Source organism: Chrysemys picta, chromosome 2, assembly GCF_011386835.1.
Source record: "Chrysemys picta bellii isolate R12L10 chromosome 2, ASM1138683v2, whole genome shotgun sequence".
Lineage (NCBI taxonomy): Eukaryota > Metazoa > Chordata > Testudines > Emydidae > Chrysemys > Chrysemys picta.
Window position 1 is genome coordinate 32,308,657 of NC_088792.1, and position 8,824 is coordinate 32,317,480.

The 8,824-nt window shown below is 43.0% G+C and overlaps 1 long non-coding RNA gene across 1 annotated transcript in view; it reads right to left on the reverse strand.

Annotated features, from left to right (window-relative positions):
• Positions 1-1,970, reverse strand: part of LOC122174513 (uncharacterized) — a 32,241-nt gene extending 30,271 nt beyond the window's left edge. The window contains exon 1 of the long non-coding RNA XR_010599107.1: positions 1,223-1,970. This is a non-coding gene — a long non-coding RNA (uncharacterized LOC122174513). The remainder of the gene's footprint in view (positions 1-1,222) is intronic.
• Positions 1,971-8,824: the final 6,854 nt, after the last annotated feature.

Sequence of the window (8,824 nt, forward strand, 5' to 3'; positions counted from 1 at the left end):
GAGAGGCCAATTAAGTAAGAGAAAAAAAACTTTTCAGTGATAATCAAGATAGCCCAGTACAGACAGTTTGATAAGAAGTGTGAGAATACTTACAAGGGGAGATAGATTCAATGTTTGTCTAGACACAATCAACTCAGGATTGAATAAGGACTGGGAATGGCTGAGCCATTACAAACATTGAATCTATCTCCCCTTGTAAATATTCTCACACTTCTTATCAAACTGTCTGTACTGGGCTAGCTTGATTATCACTTCAAAAGTTTTTTTTCTCTTACTTAATTGGCCTCTCAGAGTTGGTAAGACAACTCCCACCTGTTCATGCTCTCTGTATGTGTGTATATATATCTCCTCAATATTTATTCCACTCTATATGCATCCGAAGAAGTAGGCTGTAGTCCATGAAAGCTTATGCTTTAATAAATTTGTTAGTCTCTAAGGTGCCACAAGTACTCCTGTTCTTTTTGCGGATACAGACTAACACGGCTGCTACTCTGAAACTAGTCCATAGAAGTTACCCTTATCCAAGTTCAGCTAAATACCCTCATGTAGCAGGGAAGATTCTATTCTGGGAGCTTTGTCTTAGTAAAGGCCAAAATGTTTCAGTGGTTTGCACAAAGACTGCAGAAGATATCAAAGGCAGTGGAGCTGGACATTCCTATTGAGCTGGGAGCCCCAGCTGTGGACAAGCTGAGCAGGGACTTTCTGCTCCACCTGAAAGTTGCGGTAGCTCTCTCTGTGTCATGGTGTGCAGGTATGTCTGTAGGAGATCTCAAAGGGTGCAGCCAGTGGATCTGTAACTACACAGTTCCACTGGCCATAACTTCAGAAGAGAAGGGGAGTGTAGGCTACATATACTGCTGCAGGTATTGAGGCATCAGTAGCAGCTGTGGAGTGAATCTGCAGGTGTTGAGTGAGGGGTTGGGTTACAGCCTACACAAAGACCCTGGATCAAAGTATTGTACAGAACTCTGGCTTTGCACAGGGATCAAGATTTGTCCCTTAGAATTAGTTATTATTTTATTTCATTGGGTGCATAACATCAGATTTTATCTTGATTCGGACCTTAATAATCCTTATTTAGCTTGAAAGTTAATAATAAAAGAAAAATAGCTGTAGCTAGAGTTCATTGCAGAAAGGATATTTTGCAGAACCACCCTTTTTGGATACTTATACATTAGCATGTATGACCTTGAACTGAAATAGACACCGATAAATGACTAACTTCCTTTCACGAGGTCCCAAAAGTTCATAGTCCTTGAGCTTCTTAGCAATGTCTCCATAGTTAAGGATAGCTCAGTCTTTCTTTGATAAATCCAGGCCACAGCATACATGAACACATCCTTAAGCACTAGAACATGGATAGAAATCAAGTTGCCTGGAAGCAAACCAGAAAATACAGTAATGAACACTGCATAATATTATTCTATAGTAATAAAACCTTATTAAAAATCTTAATGACTAAATTCTTGGTGTTGATTTACAAAGTTATGAGCCTTTGAAACTCTCAAACTGACTATATTAGCAAAAAATCTACCAAGCTCCTAAAATGTGCAGGGTTAGCTATATTACTAATTTAGCTGAATTTCCTCTTCAGGTTTTTATACTGAGTCCATCATGCTGGTATCAGAGCACTAACTGAGAAGCGCAGTGAAATATATTGCTATGAATGGTCAGTGAAATGTGTGGCTAAGGGAAGGGCTCTAGGCCAGGGGTTCTTGCAACAAAATTTTTGATAGCCTCAGAGTGTGGCCCCCAACTCTCACTGGTGGCCACACTGACACTTTTTTCCCTAAAATACTTAATTAACTTTAGGAAAAACAATTAAATATGCACAGATACACTTCCAAATCATTGTAATGTATATCGGTAGGGTTTTTTGGCAGACTCAATAACAAAAATAATGCTGCCTCCCCCTTTAGCCCCATCCAGGGCTTAGCGGGTCCTGGGCTTGCTGTGAAAAGTGATATTTGTTAATATCACAGCACACTTAGTAGCTACCTGGGAGGCTATGATAAGTGATATTAACAAACATACAAGTATCACTCTTCACAGATAGCTAGTAAGTCTGCTGTGAAAAAGTGATATTTGCATGTTTGTTAATATCACTTTTCTCAGCAAGCCCCAGGACCCATTAAGCCCTGGATGGGGAGGCAGCAGGGGCCAGAGGCAATGGTGGGATGGATGCGGGGCCAGGGAGGCAGTGGGGGCCTGGGGCGATGGGAGTGGATGATGAGCCCCACTGTTGCCTGGCCATCCCTGATCACCGCCCAGGAGGCTGTTGTGGCCGCACGAAAAAGCCCCGGTGGCCGCATGCAGCCAGGGTGGTTGCATTTGAGAAATGTTGATCGAATGTGTAGTTTTCAGAAGAAATTCTAAGGCAAATGGATTTTTCAAAGCTTGATTAATATTAAAGGAGATTTTCAGATCAAATTTTGGATAGAATTTATGTTTTATAAACATACTTAAAACAAAATAAAAACCCTAAGTTCACCAGAAATGTTTCCATGCAAGTTGTCTTTTAAATGGTACCAGCTGTTTGAAAAAAAAGATATTTGTCTACAATATTTAGCACTCTTACATTGCAACATTATGCTAGTGCATGAGAATATGAGAGTGAAAATTATTAGAAACAAAGTGGAAACTAAGTAATGTCTTTCACTGTCCAGGTTCACAGACATGTGAAGAGTCTACAAACATCAGAAACAGTAAAATGTAAGTTTGATTTTCAAAACTTCTTTGACTTTTAATAATCTAAATACTAGACTGTGCTTGGTTATGTAGCAGCATGCAAGCCTTCCTCCTTCCTTTCTACCCCTGTGCAGGGATAAAAACAAACCTGGTCTCCAGTTAGCAAAGTCTACGGAAATCTAGCACTGGTAGCCATGCTAGAGTCACCAGAGAGAGTAGGGAAGGACCCTGCAGGTGGGCGAGCATACTGAATTCAGTAAGAAAGGTCAATAGATCTCTTTCCCATGGTGCACACACTGCCAATGGCATCAGCTCAGGCCCAATGGGCCAGATTTAGAAATGATGTTCATGCAAAGTGGTATAAGATAGACCCTCTTGTACGCAGGTGCAAGAGGGTCTAACTTGTACTTAGACCGACTTTCATCTACTCTACCGTTATGTACGGGAACTTAAATCAGTATACATTACATGCAAGGGAGCCAGAAAAAGGTGCAAGCCAAAACAGAATGGAGGTTCGCAGCTTCTGCTCCTCAGTGTGTAAATCACACCAATTTAATATATTATATTTTTTTGTCGGTAGAGCATGTGTAAGTAGATTTAAGGGAGTATAAGTTACTGTAAAGGGGATGTGAACACCACCATTTTATACATCCACTCTGAATTTAACCCAGTGCTTCTTGAAGTGGCTAACCTGTATGCAGCCCTCCTCACACATCTCTCTCTAATATGGTCAGTGGCTTACAGCCATAATCTTGCCCATAGGTATTATTAGTAACCAAGATAGAAACTGCTTTCTAAAGAATATGATTTTGAACCTGAAAGTTTCCCTTTAAATCTCTTTTACTGAATCTTATTGTAAAATCTGGTTTACATTTCTAATGAAAATGCTAATTAGAATGTAGCTTTTCCTAACTTGTCTGAGACATACTTTTAATGTGAAGCAGAGAAGTTTGCCTTTCTACTGCGAGACCAGAGTAGTGTTCATCCATTTATGCAGTGCTTCTTGGGAAACAGACCTTTATTTTGCAAACAAATTCATTATAAATGAAAAATCCATGTTTAAAGACAGGCCGTTTTCTATACCGTAGCTTCCTTCTACTCTGAGGAATGGCAACATTGTTGGCAGGAAAGAGTAACAGATTTCTGAACAAAGAAAAAGGTACTGGCAGAGTCTATTTTTTCCCTCCACAAAAAAAAAAAAAGACGACTTTTCCAGGGAAATTCTGAAAAGAATACTTTCACTTCCGTGAGCCATCCCTGATCTCTGGAAAATTATCAACATTCTGTTTCCATTCAAAGCAACTCCATCTTCCACCTGCCTTGTAACCAGAGAGCACTAAGGCACTTCTTGTTCTGGTGGATTCCTCTTGACTTTTGAATGCAACTTCGGAAGTGAGCCAGCGTGGGTTGGAAGTGGGAGGTAGACGCTTTTAGCAGCTGTTCCTGAGTCAGAGAACAATTTTAATTGTCTTGAGTCAGTTAGTAAAGTTACTTTTTCTGAAGCAACGAAAGAGTAGCATAAAGGGACTTTGCAAAGTCCAGTTTGTGAATTAAGTGGATTTATCTTTAGTTTGTACAGTTAATAAAGTCTGTGAATAAAAATTATTGACCTCAGAAATAGGTTTTTCTGCACAGTAACAGAGTCTTCCAACAAATCTGGGGAAAGAGGACTCTGTCTTATATAGAGAGCCAAATTTGTACATTGCTCAATATTTCTTAGGAACTCAGAGGACAAGTAAGATACTGGCAAACTAAGCTTCTGTAAGCTCTGACTAAAACCAACAGCTCTGTGAGGAGACTCTAATTTGTATCCAGCCAATCAGTGTTTCATGTGCATCCAATCCAGGCGTGAACCTGTTTACATAACTGGCATCAAAGTTCCTATACTGATGTGATAATTTGTTAAGTTTGCTGGTGAATACAATCCTGGTCCCAGAATACACTCTTCATTACCTGACAATTTAGGGGTAGTTTTGAGGAATCCCCAAGAAGCCTAGACTCAGTCCAAAAGCCTGAGGTGGGGCATATATAGGGCTGATCTAGAGAACATAAGAACATAAGAATGGCATACAGGGTCAGACCAAAGGTCCATCTAGCTCTGTATCCTGTCTTCCAACAGCGGCCAATGCCAGGTGCCCCAGAGGGAATGAATAGAACAGACAATCACCAAGTGATCCATCCCCTGCTGCCTACTCCCAGCCTCTGGCAAACAGAGGCTAGGGACACCATCCCTGCCCATCTTGGCTAATAGTCATTGATGGACCTATCCTCCATGAGGCTGGATGCTTTTAAGATATACTACAAAAACTTGAAAATGTCTTGGACTTACTACCTACCTGCGTGCCTTTAAAGATACATCTTTAAAAGGTTTCAGGACTTCAATTACCAAAATAGCACAGTTACTTCTCTTTAATAGTTCCTTTTTCACAGGAAACATTTACCATTCCAACATCTGGCATCTGAATAAGGTTAGTGGAAAAAGTAGCCTATTACAGTCCTAGAATATTAAGAGTTAAATATGGTAACTAGTCAGGCCTAGCCCTAGCCCAAATGGCACACTAGGCAAGGAGCATCTTCGGTGCCTCCCCCCTCCATTTGTTAAACTTTTAAATACCTTATTTTTTATTGCATTTTTTGCCCATTTCTGACTTTGATGTATGATTTGCATGCATGATTTATCCCTGTCATATAAGACAATAAATTTGCACGCTAGGATCTGTAAATCTGTATTTATTCATGCCGTATATAAGCAAATAAAAATAAAATAGTTTCCTCTAAGCTTATAGAAACTTTTTAATTTTAAGTGTAAGCAGAGTCAGGATGAGCTCTATCCTGACATCTGGTGATGAATTATGGCGAGTGTGGAAAAGAACTTTAGGGGCTGATCTTGTTTGCATAGGCACACCCACCCCGCCTAGCACGAGCCCACGGCAGCCCAAAATGGTCACTTTGGCAGCTGTAGGATCCCCAGTTTCTCTATTATTGGGGCAGGAGGAATAAAGTGTTGTTACCCTGATTACGTGAATCAAGGACAATGAAACTGTTTTATGACAGAGGGTCTCACCATCACCTAAGTAGCACTCACTAGACAAGGGACATGGGTTCCAAAAGCCAGTGAATTGAGAGAGGTTGGGGACAGGTATGTGTATCTGGTGGAATGGGCCCCTTTGAGGGCCTGGAACACCAATTGCACTACCTCCTCTCTCCACTGTTGAATAGCAGAGCTAATTTTGCTTCCATTAGAAGTCTAGCTAGAGGTTGCTGAGCTGAATTCACTTTGGGCCAATGGTGCAGTAGCACTGGGGCTCCCCTACTAAAAGCTGAAATTGCTAAGAGCTGAAATCACTAAAAGAGCTAAAATTGCTGAGCTGAGATCACAGTGCTGTGTTAACTAGTTGGGGAGCCTAAAGATACATTGCTAAGCAGCTGGCAGAGTGGAGCAGTTTGCGGGATGGTTGGAGCCGTCCACGGAACAGTGAGCAGAGCTGAGCAGTTTGCAGGGGCAGCTGGAGCAGTTCATGGGACAGCTGGTGGAGTGGAGCGGCTGGCAGAGCCGAGCAGTTTGTGGGACGGTTGGAGCAGCCCACAGAACAGCGAGCGGAGCGGAGAGGAGCGGCGCAGCGCGGTGTGGCTGGTAGAGCGGAGCTTTTCGTGGTGAAGGCTGCAGCAGATCTCCACAGAGAGGCGGGGCAGTTGGCCTCGGACCATTTAAGGTGCCCCTTAACACCCCGTGTGCCCCCCCCATTTCCACCCAGGCTGGGGGAGTAAAACTCTGCAGATAAACTTTTGAACTCTGGGGCGGCACTGACCAGGGACAGAGACTTTTGGGTTGTTGGACTTTGGGGTGATTGGACTTAAGACCCTGAGGGGAAAAGGACACTGCCAAACTTACTTGGAGGTGGGTCTTTTGCTTATGGTTTGTGTTATGAATCCTGTTTGTAGTGTTTCCCCAACATAATGCCACATTGTTTCCCTCCTTTATTAAAAGGCTTTTGCTACACTCAGACTCCGTGCTTGTGAGAGGGGAAGTATTGCCTCCTACAGGTGCCTGGGAGGTGGTATGTAATTGTCCCAGGTCACTGGGTGGGGGCTTGAGCCGGTTTTGCATTGTGTTATTGAAACGGAACCCCTAGATACTGAACCCGGCCCTTGTTGCTGCCAACTTAGAGGGGCAGAAGGGTTACATAAGAATAACTGAAATGTCTGAAAACAAGTACATTTTCGCAATTACACAGTAAAACAAGGTTCACAGTATCGCAGCTGGGCTCTCACTTACCTTCAGTTCGTTCTTATATCTCACTGACTGACTGGTGATGTCCTGCCCCTTATATACCCTTGAGGACATGACTAACAACATTCTAGGTGGTTCGAGGAAAATGTAGTTCTCAAAAGTCTGGAAGGTCCCATGAGATTCTACAAAGGTCCAGAACATTCTAGGAGGTTAGTGAAAAATGAATTCACATATGGAATACCTGAAACATTTTACTTCAAACATTCTATTTTCCCTTTTGTCACTAACAACAAAAACAGCACCCTGAACCTGGTGCCCCCAAACAGGGCCATCCCTAGCTATTCTGGGGCCCTATGCACCCCCCCCCGCAGGGGAGGGATGTGGGGCCCCAGGCCACTGCGGGGAGGGTGGGGCTGGCTTGGGAGGCAGAGGGGAAACCTCCTCCCAGCACTCACCAGCCCTGTCCGGCCCTGCTGCAGTCCTCAGGGGCGGGAAGATGCGGGGCGGGGCGGAGCAGGGCGGGGATTTTGGGAAAGGGGGGGAGTGGGGCCGGGACTGGGGCAGAGCAGGGGCAGGAAGAGGTGGGGCTGGGGTGAAGCATGGCTGGGGCCATGGGGAAGAGGTGGAGCAGTGGCTGGAGCAGCACTCAGCTGCGCAGGGCACCAGGAAATTTGGTGCCCCAAATTTCCTGGTGCCCTATGCAGCTGCGTACTTTGCGCATGGGTAAGGACTGCCCTGACCCCAAGCCCAGCACCCCAGGCAGTCGCCTGGGTCGCCTTGCCTGTAAATCCGGCCCTATAAGTAGTAATTACTGCTACTATTAATAATTCTAATGCAAAGAAATCATTGTCCATCCAGTCATTAGTAATCATTGCCATATCTGTTATACAGATGAGGCAATTTATTTTCACCGAAAGTGTTTTTTGCACATACTATTCCTGAGCCTGCATCCATTAAAGTCAATGGGAATTTTGCCATTGATTTCAATAGGTGCAGGATTAGGTCTGAGGTTTAAAACAAAATAAGTTATTTTATAATAAAAAAACTTCCAGATATGAATATCTAAGGTGACCATCTTGATTAGCCAAGAGATGACAGCACATATGTATAGAGTAAGCTTATGAAGGTAATAAAATATAGTGCATAAATGACCAACTGATTAATGCATCTGTTATGTGCATTATGGAGAGCACGGATATGCAAATAGCGGCCACTACAGACCAGAGTGCATCAGGATCCCAGTTCTATTTCTAGCACAACTATTATTTAGGAGGATTCATAAAAGTGATGTATAATGTTTCTGCTAATTAGATTGCAAGGCCCTTGAGGCAAGGTCTATGTCTGTCTTTCTTCCATACAGCACTAAGCATACTGTTGGTGCTCAACAAATCATAATAAAGCATTTCCAGACAGTACTTTATTTTCCAAGTCCAACATTTTCTATAGATCTAGACAATTCCTAGACTCGTAACCAGTATCCTACCATTTTCCTGCCATTCACTGACTGGGCATGTCAGTGTATAACAGGGGAGCAATTTCCCTACTGATAATGTTAATTAATTATTACTATTATTATTCATATTATGGTAGTACCCATGTCCCCATCACACCAGTGACCTCCCCATTATCAAGTTTTTTGAAGGCATCATGGAAAAGCAGAGATTCAAGGAGAGATTTTTAGGGTGGATAATGAGGTAGTTTTACAGATGTTTAAGGGGATTTTCTCCCAAGCATGAGAGGCAGCATGGGGGAAAGCACAAAAGTTTGAAAGGGTAACAAGTAGGCAATGGAGGGTGGCATCATGGGCCGATCAGAGATGGGAGCTGACCTCTCAATAGTGAATGAGAGACAATAGGCAGGGTGCCGATAGACTGTAGAGGGCCATGAAGGTGAAGACAAGTAGGT